This window comes from Nomascus leucogenys, chromosome 5, assembly GCF_006542625.1.
Source record: "Nomascus leucogenys isolate Asia chromosome 5, Asia_NLE_v1, whole genome shotgun sequence".
Taxonomy (NCBI): Eukaryota; Metazoa; Chordata; class Mammalia; order Primates; family Hylobatidae; genus Nomascus; species Nomascus leucogenys.
The window spans coordinates 100,250,126-100,269,910 of record NC_044385.1 but is presented as its reverse complement, the minus strand read 5'-3'; the positions used below and the strand labels follow the sequence as shown (position 1 = coordinate 100,269,910).

Here is a 19,785-nt window from a genome sequence, read left to right as displayed (position 1 = left end):
TTTTCTGTAACTTCATATATGTCTAGAAATTTGCACAAAAACATATTCAAAGAAAAGATAACCCTGAGTTTTAAGCTACCAGGTAGACTATTTTAATAACCATGTAGCTGATCTCTCCACCTCATATATCTCCCTATGCAATTTGTCCCCTAAACTGTTACCATTTTCTTTGTTTTTTTGATCATGTGACTTCTCAGTTTCCATAGACTTCAAAGGGCCCACATTGCTTGTCAGATTAAGCAGAAAAACATACAGAACTTGCCTTTGAAGTCTTTCTTGCTCTTTTTTCTTTTCTTTCTTTTTTTTTGGAAGTATGATTCACAAAACATAAAAGTAATTATTTTAAAATGAATAACTCAGTGGCATTTAGTGTATCCACAGTGGTATACAAACAGCACCTCTACTCTAGTTCCAAAACATTTTCATCATTCCAAAAGAAAACCCATTAAATAGTTACTTTAAAGTCCTTTTTAATCTGGCCCAAAGTAGAGAGCTGGATGTGTCTTGGAATATGGCCCGTACCTTTCTCATTTCATTTTTGCTCACGTTGGTTCTTCTTCAGTAACGCCTTCCTTCATTACTGTCCTTAAATAGAAAACCCATTTAAGACCCAAACCAACTCCACCTCATTCATGAAGTCTCTGAAATGTCATTGGTTTGATCTATTTCACTCAATTCTAATGCTGACAAATCTAACAATGATGAAAGACTATGTTTTTATGGAATACAATGAACATACGATTTTATTTCATAATTATTTTTAGCGATAATAGAGTCAAAGAACCTTAGCAGAAAGACTATTCAAATCCCAACCAGTTCTTTGGGCCATTGCATCTAAGGGGAGAAAAACTGATTTTGGAATCAGAGAAAAACAGAGCTCACACATCTGGACTAGGTAAATGCTCTGGAAAGAGGTTAACTCCACATTAAATCGGTGTGGGAGAGAATGTTACCATGATTGCCAATACTGTCAAAGTTTCTAGTAATAGAACGTGTTCCAAAACAATTTTTAAAACAAATTGAAACAAAACGTGCAGTGAAGCTGAAAATAATAATGAGAAAAATCTATGAGTGTAAATGTTCAGCATTTGAACGCTCTCCACAAGGTCATTACTGGCAAATGCATTTATGTTGGTTGGGCCTGGCATGTGAATTATGCAGGAGAGCCAGAGATTTCCATCCCCACCTGGTTTTACTCCATGGCTTCATCAGTTTCATGGTCCCCAGTCCTGCCAGGAGCAAAGCCTGGCGCAGGTGAGAATGAATCACAGAAATCAGAGGAATACTGGAGCTGTAAAAAGCCTATGTGCTTTAGAGGTAACCAAGCCCTATTTCATCATTGTATGGACGAAGAAATGAGTCTCTTAGGAAAGGAGATTGACTTTTGAAATTTACTTAACTGGTAGAGCAAAGTAAGTCTTAGAATCCAAATATTCTGGTGTCGATTCCAAGGCTTTTTTTCTGCTGCAGAACCTAAATTATTTATTTATATTCATTAAGTTTTAATTAACTTACTTATTTCATTTTTGTGTGTAAAGGATTTTCTTTAAAAGTTCAGTTTGTGATTATCTCTCCTTGAAGGTCAAGGAAATCAGACTCAAGGTGAGCATCAAATGTATGTCTATGTTTTTTAAGAAAGTAAAAGATTTACTTAAAGGAATTTGCTGTAATTCCTAAGTCCTATTATTTCCATATACTATATTGCTAAGGGAGTAATGAGGAAAACAATAAGGAATAAGATAAAAGCCCCACATATGAAAGGAGGGGACAGGGGTAATGTTATAAGAAAACCCACAGCCAAAGTCTAGGCTACAACAGACATACATCCTGTCCTCAGGAATAGGTTTCAGATCTGACTCCAGTTTCTGGCTTTCCTGTAGATACGCACTCAAATACAGGCCCAGGTGGGCTGAAGGCCACAGAGAATGTCTAAGGTCTGTCCACTGCCATGACCTTTCAGTTGTGTGTTGTATTAATTTAGTAGGGCTGCTCTTATAAAGTTCCACAAACCTGGTGGCTTAAACAACAGAAACTTATTGTCTCACATTTCTGAGGCTAGAAGTCCAAGATCAAGGTGTCAGCAAGGTTGGTTCCTTCTGAGGGCCATGAGCAACCTCTATACTATGCCTGTCTCCTAGCTTTTGATGGTTTTCTGGCAATCTTTGGCATTTCTTGGCTTGTAGACTCATCACCCTTGCATTAATCAGCTCAAGCTGCCAGAACAAAATACTACAGACTGGGTGGCTTAAACCCCAGAAATAAATTTCTCACAGATATGGAGACTGAAAAGTCTCAAGATCAAGGTATGGGTTGATTCCAGTTCTGGTGTGGGCTGTATTCTTCGCCTGTAGATGGCTGCCATCTCATTGTGTCCTCACAAGGTAGTGGAATGGTTGTGGGGCAGGGAATGAGAGAGAGAGAGAGGGAGAAAGCGAGAGAGCCCTTTTTATAGTGTCTCTTCTTTTCAGGACACAGATCCTTAAAAGAACTAAGGAGGCATGAATACTGAGACATCACCTAAACTGTCAGATGTCCTGGTCCCAGGATCTCCTGGTACCAGGAGCATGTCCCAGGAAAAATTCAAATGCGTCAAAATTCAAATGTTAAAATTCTACCTTGCTGTAGAATTGCAGATGTAATTAGTTAGGGATTCGAAATGTGGTTGTTTGCAGATGTAATTAGTTAGGGATTAGGGCCCCACCCTTATGAACTCTTATAACCTTCATTACTTCCATGTAGGACCTATCTTCCATGTAGGACCTATCTCCAAATACAGTCACCTCAAAGGTTAGGGCTTCAGTGTAAAAATTGCAGGGGTATACAATGCAACACATAGCAACTCTGATCTCTGCCTTTGTGTTCACATGGCATTCTTCCAGTGTACATGTCTATCTCTGTGTCCAAATAGTCTCTTTTTTGTAAGGACTCCAGTCCTATTGAATTATTGGTCCACTTTAATCTTAACTAATTACATCTGCAAACAACCCCATTTCCAAATAAGGTCACATTCTGAAGTACTGCAAGGTAGAATTTTAACATTTGAATTTTGACCCATAGCATGTATATACCCTCTCCTGGTACCAGGACATTCATCAGTTTAAGTGGGGTCTCAGTATTCACTCCTCCATAACAGACCCTGAAACAAAATTTTGCATGAAGTTATTTGGGAAACACAAGAACTTGAGCGGGGAGTGGGGAAGAGGGCATGATTAAGTCTGCCTCCACAATGGTCACATGAAGAATCCCATTAGTCCCATGGGGAAAATACAGGGAATATTATCCCTCCAGGGAGGAAAAGGAGCAGGGATATTTAAACACCAATTTCTTTGTCTGTTGGTGGCCAGTGGCTGTTGTGTCCTCTCTCTCTCTCTTTTTCTTTCTTCATTGTTTGCTTTAGCCTTCTCCAACTCTCCCTGGGGAGAATCCATATTCATGAGCAAAGACACAAATCACCTTCATGCAGCACTTCTACTCCTGCTCCCTCTGAGTACTAATCTGGGTTCCTACCAGTCTTCAGTTGTCATATTCGGGACAATACTTAAAAACATTCATGTTAAGCGAGATTCTCTCCTAAGTCTCACATCTGGCATCATAAAATCACCCGTAGGTGAGCCCTACTCTGGATACTAAGCTATATGTTCCCAACTTAGAATCTTACTCTGGGAACTTGCACGGAATCTGTCTGCATTCTTTATCTGCCACTAAAACAGAAAAACAAGCATAACAGATATGAAAAGTATAGATAATTTGCTTATTTACAGTATTTGGCAATCTTAATTTATGTTTATGTCTCATCAGTGAACCCCTGCTAATAAAGATTCCATTTTTGCTTAAATTATTTTGGTACTAGACTGTGGCTTTCCAGGCCATCTCTAATGTCCTTTTGTTCCTAGAACATTTGGTCCATGAACATGACTGTAATAAAAGCAAAACAATCAATCCCAAACCCTCTATCAAGCTTTAAATAGACACAACAAAAAGCACAAAGACAAGATTGAGAATTACTAGCCCCTCAAAAAATGTCATTCCCCAATTATTTCAACTTGTCATGGCAATAATAACAGGTCAGATTTACAAATGCCTGAGGCAGGAAGTGACAAGAGCCAGTGGAGAACTACATCAACTGCTGCAAGTTTGAGTAAAATGAAAACAGAGAATTAGCCATTGGGTTTAGCAAGATGCAAGACATTAGAGATCATTATAGGAGGTCTTTCAGTGAAGTGGTAGAAAGAAAAACTTGATCAAAGTAAATTGGGCAGAAAAGAGGAAGTGAGAAAGTAGAAATAATAAATATGAACAGTTCTTTTAAGGAGTGGAACTGTCAGGGGAGCAGAGAAAATAAACAGTATTTGGAGGGGGTATGAAGTCAAGGTCAAAAGCATGTACTTATACAAACATGCACACACACATACACATTTAAGATAGACAATATCAAGGCATGTGTTTAAGCCAATATAAATCATCTAGTAGACAACTAGTGATAGTACAGGACAGAGGAGGGGGTAACTGGGCATATATTATTAGGTTGGTGCCAAAGTAATTGTAGTTTTGCCATTACTTTCAATGGCAAAAACTGCAATTACTTTTGCACCCAATAATAGTTGAATAAAAAAAATTAGTGGACAGGGGTCCTTTGACAGAAGAGGAAGTCCAAAGCAAGAAAAGGCAGATGGTGTGTACAAATATAGGTGGGTATATGGGGTTGGTGGGAACAAGAGATTGTTTTCATCTGATTGCACCTATTTTATTAATAAATACAACTCATCCAGGGAGTGGGGGCAAAGGTGGGGAGTTAGAGAAAGAGAAGGGATTGGAGTTTTGAGACGAAAGGTTGTATTTGTTTCCTACCACCATAGCAAATTACCACAAATTGAGAGGCTAAAAGCAACCGAAATTTATTCTGTGACAATTCGGGAAGCCAGAAGTCCAAAATCAAGGTGTTGGAATGGCCACGCCCCCTCTGAAGACTCCGTGGAAGAATCGTCTCTTGTCTACCCCAGTCTTTGATAGTTCCTGGCATCCCTTGGTTTGTGGCAACATAACTCTAAAACTCTAATTTGTTTTCGTTTTCACATTGCAGTCTTCCCTGGGCCTCTGTGTTTCCAATTTTCCTTTCCTATCTCTTATAAGGTCACCTGTCATTGTATATAGTGCACACCCTAAATCCAGGATCATTTCATTCTGAGATCCTTAATTATACCTGCAAGAAGACCCTATTTTCCCAAAAGGTCAAATTTGCAGGTACTGGGAGTTAGGACTTGGATGTATTTTGGAGGACACCATTCAACCCACTATAGAGGTGGTATATCATAATCATCTAGAAGAATCAGGAAGTTACATAACTAGGAAAGTGTAGAGAGACTATCTCACAATGTCAAGGGTCCATGTGAACTTTTGATAATAATTTGAAATAAGACCATTCTACATACTTGTGTGATTTTCCTTGGCAATATTCTGCTGCTTGAATGCCAGCATGAACTAAGTGGGTAGTTAATTTAACCAAAGTTGAAATTTTGTAGGCATGCATAATAAATAGAATGACCAGGATACTATGAACCCTGAATAGAAGTGACTATGTAGTGTCGAACTATAGTGTACATAAAAGGTGAGGACAAGAGAAGAGAGATGAGTTGTCAAAGTGTCAATGGATTAGAGGTCATTATAAGGTTAAGAAATAATTGAAATGGGGCTGAGGGTGTTTGAATGAGAATGAGTAGAAAGTAATGGCTGGGGGATAGGATGCTTAAAATCGAGATTTCGGAGATTAGGGTTTCTCAATTCTAGCTTCCCGTTAGAGTAATCAGAGATTCTGAATTAATTGTCTGGGGTAGGGCCCTGGACTTGGTATTATCCTAAGAATTACTCATGTACAATATATATGGCCATGGCCCTATGAACATGTATGAAGGTACTGTGGAGGAAATAAAAATCAGTGGAGGTGAAATAAGAGATCAGAATATTACAAAGATCTCCTCTGGAGTAGGAGGAAATGTGAAAACCTCAGGGAATAAGGGATGATTCTTGGGAGGAAGACATGGTGTAGGGACCTCAGGACAGTGGATAACTCTTTAGGATAGTTTTTTGTGGCAAGCAGGAGTACCACAAAGCCTGAAAGAGATGATCAGGCCTAAGAAAATCATCCTTCGTATCATTATTTGCTATTTTAAAATGGTACATATATTTAATAAAATGATCATTTTCTAGGGAATAACTTGACAGAAGAGCAGCTGGCTTATCCCTTAGAATTATGCCAGGAATTACCAAACAATTCAAGAGACTCTGACCTGCCACCCCATCTCCCAAGTTGCTTCTGTCAACCTGAAATAATCAAAAGGATTAGAATCCAGTTTTAAAGTTTATTTGAGTGAAAACCTAGGAATTGCCATCTAGGAGACACAGACTTCAGTCAGATAAATGAGGTCAGTGCCCCAAAGACAAAAGTTAAGTTCTTGCTTACATAGGCAGAAAACAAAGAAGTTTAGTAAGATTATAACATTTTATATATACAAGGCTGGTTTATGAGTTACAACAATTTAATTAGGTTGTTTTCTTTTCTGTGGGGTTGGCTTTCATGTTTTTTCCACTGTAAAAGTGTATTTAACATTTCATCTTAAGACAATGTGATAGCCATGAGGTCTTTGTGTGAGAAAGGTAAGAGGGAAGTTAATCTATAATGAAGATCAACGGTGAAGAGGGAAGGAGGCTTCCCTGGTGCCTTTTAGTCATTTACAGCATTTTACAAAACAATGTAGGTAAGGAAGAAAGCCAATCTATAATCAGAGGAACACAGATTACAGTTGCTTAGGTTGCAGCTGCCTGCCATGTAACTCAGGCATTGTAATCACATTCCTTTAAGGCTCAAAATAATTTATAATTCCAACAGCTTAGATTTTGAATTACTTATTTTCACACTTAAAACCGAAGACCACTGCCAACACCTCTCTCTGTCCTCCAGGAAGAGAGGACAGGGCTTATGCTGGATTGTTCATTATTATTGCCACTGCCTCACTCTGTGGCTGCCATTATCTAATGATCCCAAGAACCAACTCTTGGGCCTCTCCATTTATGTTGTCTTCTCTTCCTTAAACACTCCTTTACCTCTAAGAGATAGCCTGTGATGGCTTCAAAGATAGCCCCCAAATTCTCTCTTAATCCCTTTCTTCTTGAAGTGGACTGGACTTAGTCATTTACTTCAATTAATTATCTAAAGATGGATATAATGGAATAATACTTTCAAGATAGAACTATAAAAAGATTTCAAGTGGGGCTCACACTGCCAATTTTATTTTGCCTGTCAGCTCTGTTTGTTTTTAGGCATTCTTTTGCAGAATACAAGAGTTTTTTGGCAATATTTATATGATATTAGAGCAGACATGCCTATATTCTTTAATCCAAATTAGCAAAGTGTCTATCTTCAACAGGCTAAGTCACCAACTCTTCTCTGTCTCAGTATTCCTTACTTTAATTACCTGTTTGTTATATATTAGTTTGTTTCCCCTAAGGAGATCTCTTTACAAGTATGTATGTCTATCATAAGCTACTCAAGGTCAAACACCACACTGTAAATTTTTCTTTTACGATTTGTTGTCCATATAGTCAAGATATTGGTTGAGAATGCATCTTCATGGGAGGACAAGGTATAGAAGCTATACCCTGAAATATCGTTGCTTTGAATATTTTATGTAGCATAAAATTGTATTTTATTAATTTTAAATACCTTTAGACAATAACCAGGTCAATTGTCTGTACAGAAGAAATACCCCCAATTACAATATTTCTCTCCTTCTAAAGATGGCTAATTTTTCATCTCATCACAAGCATGCCTGAGTAGATGAAACAGAAGCATATGAATATATAATAATCACATATTTCAGTTCCTCATTCTTGGTTGAATGAAGTATTTAGTTCAGTTTTGGGCAGGTGGTCTTGAAAGCCCCCATTTATTATAAAGTTTTTCATTTGTAAGGACAGAAGCCATTGCCTAGTGTTTCTTAAGTAAGACTGTCTCTGTTGCAAAGATATCACATTTTATCATTCACTGAACGTTAATTGATCTGGAGCATTAATAAAATAGTGTCTTATATTTACATGGTTCTTTATATTTACAAACATCTTTTCATATTCTTTCTTCTTTGACCTCCCAACAGATGTGAATCTAAATATACAGCAGGCTCTTCTATTTCTATTTTTCAAATGAGGGAAACAGAATCGCAGTGAAGTTAAATGACTTGTCCAAATCCCACATCGAGTAAGTTACGGCACCAGAAATTGAACAAGGACTTCTGAGGCCATGATGTGACTGATTGATGTCCTCATGCATTAAATCACCAGAAGGAAAGACTATCATTTACACATGAGCAAACTGAGGTCTGATAGTTTTTGTTACATATGTTTAAACCTTCTTGGGAACAGTCCTCATGCTCTGTATTATGTGAAAAGCACAGAAAGCCTCTCCTCCAGTATAACAATCTGTCTTTCATCACACTCATTTGTGTTTCACATGACTGAGTTTGCTGTTTAGGGAATCATCGGAGTACAATTCCAAATGGAGAAAAATCAGATAAAACCCAGTGTTCCTGGCTTCAGTCTGTGTGATTATGAACACAATACTGTACTTACAGTAGGATGCCAGAGTGAATAGACGCTGTTGCCTTTGAAAGGATGAGCATTCGTTCGACCTAATAACTACCTGACGCTGGGTACAATTATCTTTCTCCGAGTGGCACATTATTATTTGACACATTAATTGTTGTGTCATTTCTTTCTGAAAGGCATGTTGGGTGTCTAATACAAACCAGAGGCTTCATGAATTAGCCATGTCCGAGTGGTGCAGCCCTAATTTACTTTTCCAAAATAAAATCAACCCAATCTCATCATCTGTTTTCAATTACCACAGGCGGACCTGAGTTGCCCTGTGACCTCAATGCTTTCTTCCTGTGCCTTGGCATATCTGATGAACATCAGCAAGGGCCCCCTTACTCACTACAGCTGTGAAAGGCCCCTCCTCTGAGGCAAACCACAGAGAGAGACATAGCTTTGCAGAATGGAACATCCTTTATGACATAGTTTCTGCCCAGGAAGCATTGCACAAGAATATTAGCATGGTCTCCTTTCTCTTGTGTCCATTCCACCTTGGTTTCTTTCCACTTTTTTCTAGGAAGGGTCTTTGTACGGAGGACTGTTTCCAAAGCACAAAGACTCTATGGTCTTAGCAAGGCCCAAACATTCAAGTCTGGATGATCTTCTTCCTTTGCTGCAGCTGCTCTCTGACATCCTGCACAGGGTGATGGGCTGGCGGCCCTGGGTGTGCCTCTGGGCCTGTCATCTGTCGTGTTGTTACACTGCTGATGAGCTGTTGCTGCTTGCCTTTAAAGCCTGCACTTCTCTCTTTTCCAACTTTGGCTGCCGCTAGACAATGAAAATCAAGCAGCCACGCAGCCCTTTATCCCCTTCCAGATCCAACTGGTTGAATCAGTCTTGGAGCAGAAAACAGAACCTTCCCATTGTCTTCCCAAACACATGGGGTGTGCCTGTCCCATGGCAAATTACTGTTAAAAAAAATCAGAATTAGAATGTGTTTGATATTGCACACTTTGCTGATAGTGAATGCCATGCCAACCTGAAGACTCATCTCCCCTTTTGGTTTTAATTGGGTCCTTTTCTGTTGCTTTCTTTTCAGCTTGCACCTGTCCCTGACATATACTGCTGCTGACTACCAAGTGAGTTGTTCAGTGAGCTAGAGGTATGATAAATTAAATATGATATGTATCACTGAATCCATCTTTGGCTGCTTCATCGTACATTATAATTTGGGAAGGGACTATTAAAATAAAATACTAAGGAATAAGCAGAAACAGCCCACTGTTAACATGTCCAATGGCAAGAGAAAATTACAGGTTTCATTGTATATGCGGCACCATCTGCCTCTTTGCCGAGGCTGAGCCTTCGGCTTTCCCAGGGGAAATAGCTGTGGATAAGTTATTCAATTAGAACAGCATTATTGGCCAGCTACCTTGGAGAATTGGGTTGATGATGTTGCGATTATTCTCCCGTACATTCCTTCATGTCTCAGGCAGGCTGCAGTGCACGGCAACTTCCTTAAGTGTTTACTGAGCCCTACAGTAGAGGTGAACAATTGGAATGAAGAATATCAAGGATTCCTGAAAGAAAGTCAATTTTGAATGAACTTTTCTTGCTTAGCCACAGCTCCAATATTCTGAGTCATACTGTATTTTTGTGGACTTTCATTGAATTAAGTGACAGAAATGGCAATCGGGGGGAAGTGAATTTCATGATATGCATTTAACCTATGGCACTGCACAAAATAATTATTCATGTACAATTGTAAGATAAAAAAAAATACTCAGGTCTCCTCAACTGTGATATTAATCTTAGGGATGGGGAAATCTCATAGGAGCATAATGCTTTTTTAATGAAGACTTTAGCTGTTCTCCAAAAATATTTATATCACAAAAAGGAGTAATTATTTATGAGTCACTCTCTCAGGAAATCAGATCCCTTCAAGAGTCATGCCATCAACCAAAAACTTCCTAAATGGGAGCTTTTGGGAATGTTCATTGTTATCTCTAGGATCCTATGGTTTGTAACTAGAAGACCCAACAATACTCCTCTTGCCTCACACAAATATTTATAATATTTTTATATTTTTAAAAATTATTGGTGCTTAAAGAAAGTTAGACATAAAGAAAAATATTAAAATCTAAAACAATTTATTTTCACATTTCTCACAAATATGTATATACACATCCAAGTATGCTCTGATATGCCAAATATTTTCAGGGTGCATATCCACACCCCAGGGGCAGTGCAGGTGATCTTCTATGACTGTTAATTGGGCAGGAAAGCAAACGTGCTCCTCATCACTGGTTCAAATTCTGATGGCTTTGGAAGGTATCTGTCTGTATTTCTGTTTTTATAAATTGGAAGAATCATGTTTATATTCTTTGTCTTTGTGTGTGTGTGTGTGATGCTGATATTTTAAGATACTCATTTTTAAGATCCTCTTCTATATTAGGATACAAACCCTCTATTGCAAAAATGTTTTCCCCCAGCGTGTCATTAATTTTCATTTAGTTCTTGATATTTCTGATATTCAAAAGAGTTATTTGCAAGTAGTCAGATCTACTTTTTCACTTGTGTTGTTTTCACGACATGATGTGTAAAGTCTTCACTTGAGATAAGTTAAATATTTACTTACATTTTCTTGGTTTAAAAGTTGAAATGTATTTTCTTTTAACTAATCCGTTAGATATGTATGCACATATGTTTGTCTGTGTGAATGTATGTATTTAGCATAGAATGGTCTAAGATAAATGTATCTATGAGGTCAGGCTATATTATCAAAAACACTAACACCTCAGTGTCTAAACACACATTTTTTTCCTTGCTCATGTAAAGTCCATGTGTGTCCTGAAAGCTTTTGGATAGATGCTTTCCACAACAACAACAACAACAAAAACAAATTCAGAATCTGGACTGCGCTTTTTCCTGTTAAAAGCCTTTAAGCTCCATTTTTCAGAGTACTTCAATCTTATGGCACCCCCATCTCAACTCAAAGCTCTGGGTTCACTGTGGAAGAGGAGGAGAATGTGGGAAATAGGTCCATCAGCTCTCATGTACTTTGGGCTGGGAAATCATGCATTGCCTCCTGATAGACACAGCCGGGCTACAGGACCAGTCATCTAGCCCCGGCCTACTGACTAGAGGAGTGAAAAAGGAGAACTGGAACTATTGCTAAGGACTGGTGGTACCTGCCACAATTTACCCTTTTGTTTCTCCAAATATTCAGTGCAGTCTCCCTCTGGTATAGATATGTATGACAGTTATACCCACCTCCCCTCTAAGAGAGAAAACCCCATGGCCTTCGTCAGTCATGGCATTGAGCTCAAAGTCCAGAATCCAGAATCTCTGAGTGATACAATTGTCTCTCTGTATCCATGGAGGCTTGGTTCCAGGACCCCCATAGATATCAAATCCACAGATGTTCAAATCACTGATATAAAATGGTGCAGTATTTGCACATAACTTATACATATCCTTCCATATACTTTAAATCCTCTTTATATTACTTACAACACCTAATACAATGTAAATACTACGTAAATAGTTAATACTATATTGTTTTATTTACATTAGTTTTTATTGTTATATTGTTTTTATTGGGTTTTTAAAAAATATTTTCCATCCACAGTTGGTCGAATCCTTGGAAACAAAGGGCCTACTGCATACTGTACTCTCTATGTCAAGTCTATAGGTAGCTCTCATAGCTTTGGAAACCTAGCAACTAAAATGACAAGTTATCTGGCGCTTACACATCTCGTAATTGAAAAAGGAAACAGGAGTCCCTCCCTGTTCCTGAAAAATTCCGAATTCCTTTCAGGCAGACGTTTTTTTGAGCCCTCTACCTTCACGAGGCCCGGACTCTGCTCTCCTGGAGGATTCAACTTGGTTCTTGTTCTCTGTGTCATCTGTCTCCACCCGCAGCAAGATATTTTTCCTTTCCTTTCTCCCTTCTTGGGCTCATATAAAATGGATCCTAGAGAATATGAAGTTTTCTTAGCCTACTTCCTACCCAGGGCCTGAGAGGTGTTTAAGCATGCCGCCCTGGGCAGCTTTGAATGCAGCCTAACACAAATTTGTAAACTTTCTTAAAACATTGTGAGGTGTGTTTTTTTTGTTTTGTTTTGTTTTTTTCGTTTTTGTTTTTTTGTTTTTTGGTTTTGCTCATCAGCTATCGCTAGTGTTAGTTAGTTAGACAATTCTTCTTCTTCCAGTGTGGCCCAGGGAAGCCAAAAGATTGGACACCCTTGTTTTAGAGTCTCAAACACTTTTAGTGCAGGCTCACAGTTTCTTAGGCAATACAACTTCCTTAAAACTTTGTTGGTTTTTCTGAGCTATTGGATTCCAGTTAATTCCATGTGCCAATAATTGCAGCTACGATTCTTTACCTAATACACTTCTTACTTCATCCGTATTTCTTTACACTCTTGTGCTAGTACCTCTCACTGCTTGAAGACCTGGTAGTTTTCTTGAGTCTATCTGGATTTGGTGAGAGAATGGAACCCTTAAGCTCTTTTACCTGAGCTATTTTTCCAGTTGAAAAGATTACTGGGCCTCAGGCCCTTAGTTTGATCTTTACCCTAAGGCATTTTTATCTCATTAATTCCTTTTTATAAATAAAAGTTCAGTTTAAATCTATTATTTATTTTTGTTGTTGTTGTTTGTTTGTTTTTGAACCAGCTCAATTTTAAAGTCTTTTAACATTTTCTCTTTTACTATTTAGGATTGAAAGCAATTACTGGTTTAACTCATTCAAGACCCCAAATATCTGAACTATTTCCTTTCCTTCTTCCTGGCAAACAGATAATACTTTTCGGAATTGTTTTTCTTATAATTCCTTATCAAATACAACCCATAGCGACCAGCACAGATAAATATCTGCTTTGCGAGTTCTCACACTAGAGACACACATTCATTGGGTACACATTCTGCCTCGCACATTATCAGAGGGGACAGTCTTACCAAATGAGTTCCCGCTGCAAAACTTGGAGTTCCATCTTTCTAGACACAGGTGTCTGCAACAGAGGAAAGAGCATGGACAATCATTCACTGGCGCCTAATTAATTTATCAGAGCCCATTGATCAGAAAGAGACATGTAGCTCTGCAAAACATAGTATGTCCACAGAAAGGAGGAATATTGGAAATATTGGTAATATCTAGAAATCTCTATGCAAAGAAAACTCTAATTTGTGTTTTCTTCCAAAAGACAAATTTTCCCAATTTGTTAAATATCCCCCTTTACCCATTGGTCCTTTTAAAAATAAAACATTTCATAATCTGTCACAGGAATAGAAAAATAACAATAAAATAAATACTTCAGACATAGTTAGGGTTACAAGGAATAAACAAACAAGTATTTGTGGATACCTACTGTCCAGTGCAAGAAATTAAATTCCCCAATAGCCTATCTATCCAATTGCATTTACTTTCCTACCTAGTTATCTTTTTTTTTTTTTTTTTTTTTTTTAAGACAGCTTCTCACTCTGTCCCCCAGGCTGGAGTACAATGAAAAGGAAAGATCATAGCTCACTGCAGCCTCCAACTCCTGAGCTTACATGATCCTCCTGCCTTAGCCACCCAAAGCACTGGGATTACAGGCATGGGCCACTGTGCCTGGTCTTATTACTATTTTTAATTAACACATAATATTAAACATATTTATGGGGTAAGGTGTGAGATTTTGGTACCTGTTTACAAGGTGTAATGATGACATCAGGGTGATTATCACATCCATCATTTGAAACATTTATCAAGTCTATAGGTTTCTTTGTGTTGGGAACATTTATAATCCACTCTTCTAGCTATTTGAAAATATACAAGAAGCTGTTAACTGTAGTCAGCCTATTGTGTGATAGAACCCTTAACCTATTCTTCCTGTCTAGCTGTACTTTTGTATTGGTTAACCAACCTCTTACTACATAGTTCCCCCATCCTTCCCTTCCTCTAGTAACCACTACTATATTCTCTACTGGTATGAGATCACATTTTTTAGCTTCCACATGTGAATGAGAATACATGGTATTTATCTTTATTTGCGTAAGTTATTTTGCTTAACAATATCCTCCAAGCTCATCCACCTTCTGAGTTCTCAAGTATTAGTGTTAGTCCATGTCATGTGTGTCTATTGATTTTTATTGTCAATTAATTCTTACATTAATATCATACTTTTTTATTTATTCAGGTTATATAATATGCATTTCTTAGTTCATTTTCTGTTGCTTATAACAGAATACCTGCAACTTCGGAATTCATAAAGAAAGGAAGCTTCTTTCTTACAGTTATAGAGGCTGAGGAGTAAAGCGGGAGGGGCTGCATTTGGTGAGGGCCTTCTTGCTGGGGGAGACGCTGCAGATTCCCAAGGCAGAAGAAATTATCCGTGGTGAGGGGGCTGAGTGTGCTAGCTCAGGTCTTACTTCCTTTCATAAAGCCACCAGTCCCCTTACCATGATAACTTATTAATCCATTAGCCCACTGGTTATTACCTAGGAATAGATTAATTCATTCAGGAGAACAAAGCCCTCATAACCCAATCCCCTCTTAAAGTCCCTACCTCTCAACACTGCCACATTCGAGATTAAGTTTTGGAGGGGACAAACATTCAAGCCGTGACAATATTCTAATATCTGACAGGACAAGCACCCTTCCTTTCCCTTTATGAATTTATTATTTTTTTAATTTTACTTATTTGTTTATTCTTCCTCCAGGAAATTTAGGATTTCAGTCAAGTTAAAGAAGTTCTACTGGAACTTTTATTTGGTTGTCATTAAATGTATGCATTAAATTAAAATAATAAAAATATTTCAGATATTCCACCTTTATGTCTACTAGTCTGGCATGTCTACATTTTAAAATTATTTATCATAATTCTCTAGAAAATGTTATCTTTCCTTCATATAATTTCATGTACTTTTTGTTATAGAAATGCCCAAGAATTTTATTTCTGTTGTGATTTGATCTTTTATTTTTTCATCAGTTTATAGATCAAAATTTATAAGGCATAGGAAAACAAAGCATTTTTTTCACTTGTTCAGTGAATGTATTAAATGCTTAATAAATTTAAGTGATTTTTTCCATCATTTTTCTGGGTTTAATAATTATATAATCTATTAACAACAATTTGTCTATTTCCTATCATTACACAACAAATTTCTACTTCATATTTCACTGTATTTTTCAGAATTTTAAGAGCAATGTAAAAATAGTAAGTCTATTAATAAGGATCATTGCTTTATTAATTATTATAATGAAATACTTCTAAAACTTTCAATTATGATAAAAATCTAAGATTGCAATGTTTATCATATTGAGTTATCTTGCCATATCTAGTTTTACCAAAAAAACAGTCAGCAAGAGATGTTAAATTTTATTAAAGGTCTGTGGCCTTTAATTCATATTCACATGTGTTTTGGTTTGCTTTGGTTGAATTTTACCCATGAGCAGTGCTGTATCAAGGGCAGGCAGTGGGAGTTGTGTGGCCTGGGTACAGGCCATTGTTTAGAATTTAGAGCAACAAACATGTTTTGTCTAGAAGGAGTATTTTATCTCTGACATTATATAGAATTGAAAGTACATGATTATAATAAAAAGCAGAAGGATTTTTATTAATTTTATTGTTGTTTTAAAATGCTCTGTAACAGTGTATCCTTTTATAATTATAGCCAGGGCTGATGGCTCTCACTATCCTGTCTCTGTCATTGCCTATCACCCCCTGTAACATAATAGATTTTCCAAAATAAGCCATCCTTATACTCCTATGAATAGATTAATTCATTTATGAGAACAGAGCCCTCATAAGCCAAACACCTCCTAAAGTCCCTACCTCTCAATACTGCCACATTGGTGATTAAATTCTAGAGGGGACAAACATTTAAACCAATATTCTAGTATCTGATAAGGGTAAGGGCCTTTCCTCTCCCTATTTGGAGAATTCTTTTGTATACACACTGTGTAGAATTTAGTTTGTAGGTTTTCTGTAGAAAACTTACATTATATTTATATTATATTTATTTATATTATAACCATATACAAACTATAAATATACCTATATATTAAATATAACTATATATAAACTATAAATATATCTGTATATTAAATAAATGTAAATATGTTTATATTATATTTATTTATATTATAGTCATACCTATTAACTATTACTTCATTATATATATTATTTATATATATTTTAGATATATAATATATAATATCTTCTGTTATATATTATATATAAAGTGAAGTAATACTTTTGAATAGAAAGCATATAAATATATAATGAAGTAATCGTTTTTAATAGAAAACCTACATCTATATATATATATATATATATTTTTTTTTTTTTTTTTTTTTTTTTTTTAAATTTTTGGAGACAGGGTCTCATTCTGTTGCCCAGACTGGAGTGTCTTTTCCCAGTCATATCTCACTGCAGCCTTGGACACTTGTTCAAGTTATCCTCCTATCTCAGTCTCCAAGGTAGCAGAGACTGTAGGCACATGCTGCTGTGACTGGTTAGTTCTTTTTTTCAAAAACGTTTTTTGTAGAGATGTGAGGGTGTCCCACTATGTGGCCCAGGCTAGTCTCGAACTTCTGGCTTCAAGTCATCCTCCTGCCTTGGCCTCCCAAAGCTCTGGGATTACAGGCCTGAGCTACTGTGCCTGGCATTAATTCTATATTTATATTAGGAATTGGTGTATAATTTTGCAGGGTGGGGGGGTGATCAGACATATCATACTTTGGGATCAGAATTGTATTTACTACATAAAATAAATTAGCTAATTATCCTTTATTGATTTTTAATATTTATTTAATTTTAAAGTGTATATTTACTTATTCTACATCCCTTAACGAGAACAGAATACATGGAAAAAAACTATTCCTTGAGAGTTTGAAATAACTATCCATTAAAGTGTCTGAGTATTTACTTAATAAATTTTAAATTCTTTCAAGTTTTTTTAATTAGAATTTTTACTTTTCAAAAAAGAAAATAAACATTTCACAGATATTTTAAAATAGTGACAAAGCTTTTTTACAAATTTTTTCTTGTTATTTTACCCTATTATTCCTTATGTTGTGTATCTGGGTGAGTTCTAGTACTCCTGAATTATATTTTTCAGAATTCTGTCTGCAGTTCTTTCATAGTATTGGAATTTAATTTATTATTTTTTCTACTACTCTGTATTTTAATTTATTGACTTCCACTATCATCTTTACTAATTTCTGTTTTTTTAAACTTCCCTACTTTTTGGCTCAATTAATATGTCTTTCTCCTGATACTTGTTTAAGGAGCATTAAGGAATAAAATGGACAGTTAATGGATAGTGGTATTATTTTCTTTATATTCTATAAAATCTAACATTATTTTAGATTTTTCTTTGACACAGTATTATTTAGGAGCACTTAAATTTCTATGTATTTTTTCTTTTGTCAATTTGTTATTAATAATTTTACTATGATTATTGAATATGATCTGTTTAATTTGTGTTTTGGGGCAAATGAATTTTTGTGGCCTAGTTAATGGTCTTGAAACTTTGTTGAAATATTGTTTTATTAAAAATTATAATATTTATCGAAAGGTCTCTAGATTAAACAAAAATGCAATTTGCAAATGAAAATGATCATTTGGCACCCTGGCATGGTTCAGACAAAATGTACTTCTTTCCAGGAACGTTTAATAGTAATTGAATTGGTGTCACGTCACTTTTTATATTTGTGCCCAATATAGAAAGACCTGAGTTCAAATACCAGCTCTGCTACAAGTGCTATCGTTTGAATGTGTCCTCCAAAAAGCATGTGTTGGAAACTTAATCCCCAATGTATCAGTGTTGGGAGGTGGAGCTTAACAGAAGGTGTTTAGGTCATGAGGGCTCTACCTTCATGAATGGATTGATGCCAATTTTAAAAGAGCCTGGGTCTGCAAATTCAATCTCTTAGCGCTTTCTCACCCTCTCTTTGCTCTTCCACCATGGGATGACACAGCAAGACACCCCTCACCAGATGCAGCCCCTCAATTTTAGACTTCCCGGCCTCCAGACTGTGAGCCAAATAAATTTCTGTTCATTACAAACCAGGTACAGGTATTCTGTTATAGCAAAATAAACAAATTAAGAAAACAAGTCACTAAATTCTGACCTCTTAGTTTTCTTGTCAGTAAATGACAAGAATAATACCAACTTTGAGGTGTCTTGTGTGAGAATTAAATGAATTAATGAATGTCAAGTGCAGTGTCTGCCAATAATCGACACTATAAAACATTGGTTCTTCCTATTTTCATTACTTCTGGGAAGAAGTTCTTTTAATTATTTGTGAGACTCTGCTGATTCCTTGCTCACTCTGTCTTGAGTACACTTTTTCATTCTGTTCTCTTGGCTCTCAGTATAGTTAGTCATCTCTACAGTCTGTCTTGAGCATTAGCAGTGAGGGGATTTTATATCTTCCCAGCTTTTGACAGAAAGAATAACTGCTGTTCTTATAGCAGTTATAAGCTGAAATTATATCTCCCAATTCCCTAAAACATGGATTCTTTGACTTTTCCTGAGCAAAAGTATGGGGAGAACAACCAGAGAATTTTACTGTTTGGCCATTTCACAAATTCTGTCAAGAGCGCAACAGGTCTCCTCAGTGTATATATATCTAATCTATTATGCTTGTAGCTCACTATAGAGATGATTTGTTTGCTCTAGCAATTTTTCACGTTAAGAATGTACACAAAACATTGAATTATTGCTAAAGCTTCTGATTAACTTACATTTTGAGCTGTGATATAGAAATATGACTTGCTGGTCAATAAATAACAACATATTTCAAAAACAACCAAATGATTGTGGAATATTTTAACTGGTTGTTTGGAAAATGTATATTTTAGCCCAAATCTGAGTATATATTAATTACTTAGCATTAATTCTTGATTTTTTAATTTCAGTTTGCAGAAGAAACAGAAAAGCTTCTCTATGAGTTTTAGAAAAAGTACACTCATCATATTCTTTATTTTTGCATAACCCCACGTAACTAAATATCATTTTGCCAAAATACTTATGTTTCAATTGCCTTTGAAAACCCCTAAATTTTTCTGTATTCAGAAAGCATTCACCTGGCCATTAACATAAGATCATTGCCATTTGTTTGCAGAGATATTCCTGTTAATAATATTACTATGTAAACATGTCGGTTAGCAGAAAAGGTCAATATACGACAATAGTTCTTTTGGCAAAGAA

The 19,785-nt window shown here is 36.4% G+C and overlaps 1 long non-coding RNA gene across 1 annotated transcript; it reads right to left on the bottom strand.

The window, feature by feature from the left end:
* Positions 1-7,681: 7,681 nt before the first annotated feature.
* Positions 7,682-11,914, bottom strand: LOC100605719. Its single transcript, XR_121104.3, has 3 exons — positions 11,854-11,914; positions 10,013-10,160; positions 7,682-9,548 (listed from the first exon to the last, which is right to left on the bottom strand). It is a non-coding gene; the product is annotated as an uncharacterized LOC100605719 (long non-coding RNA).
* Between the last annotated feature and the right edge of the window lie 7,871 nt (positions 11,915-19,785).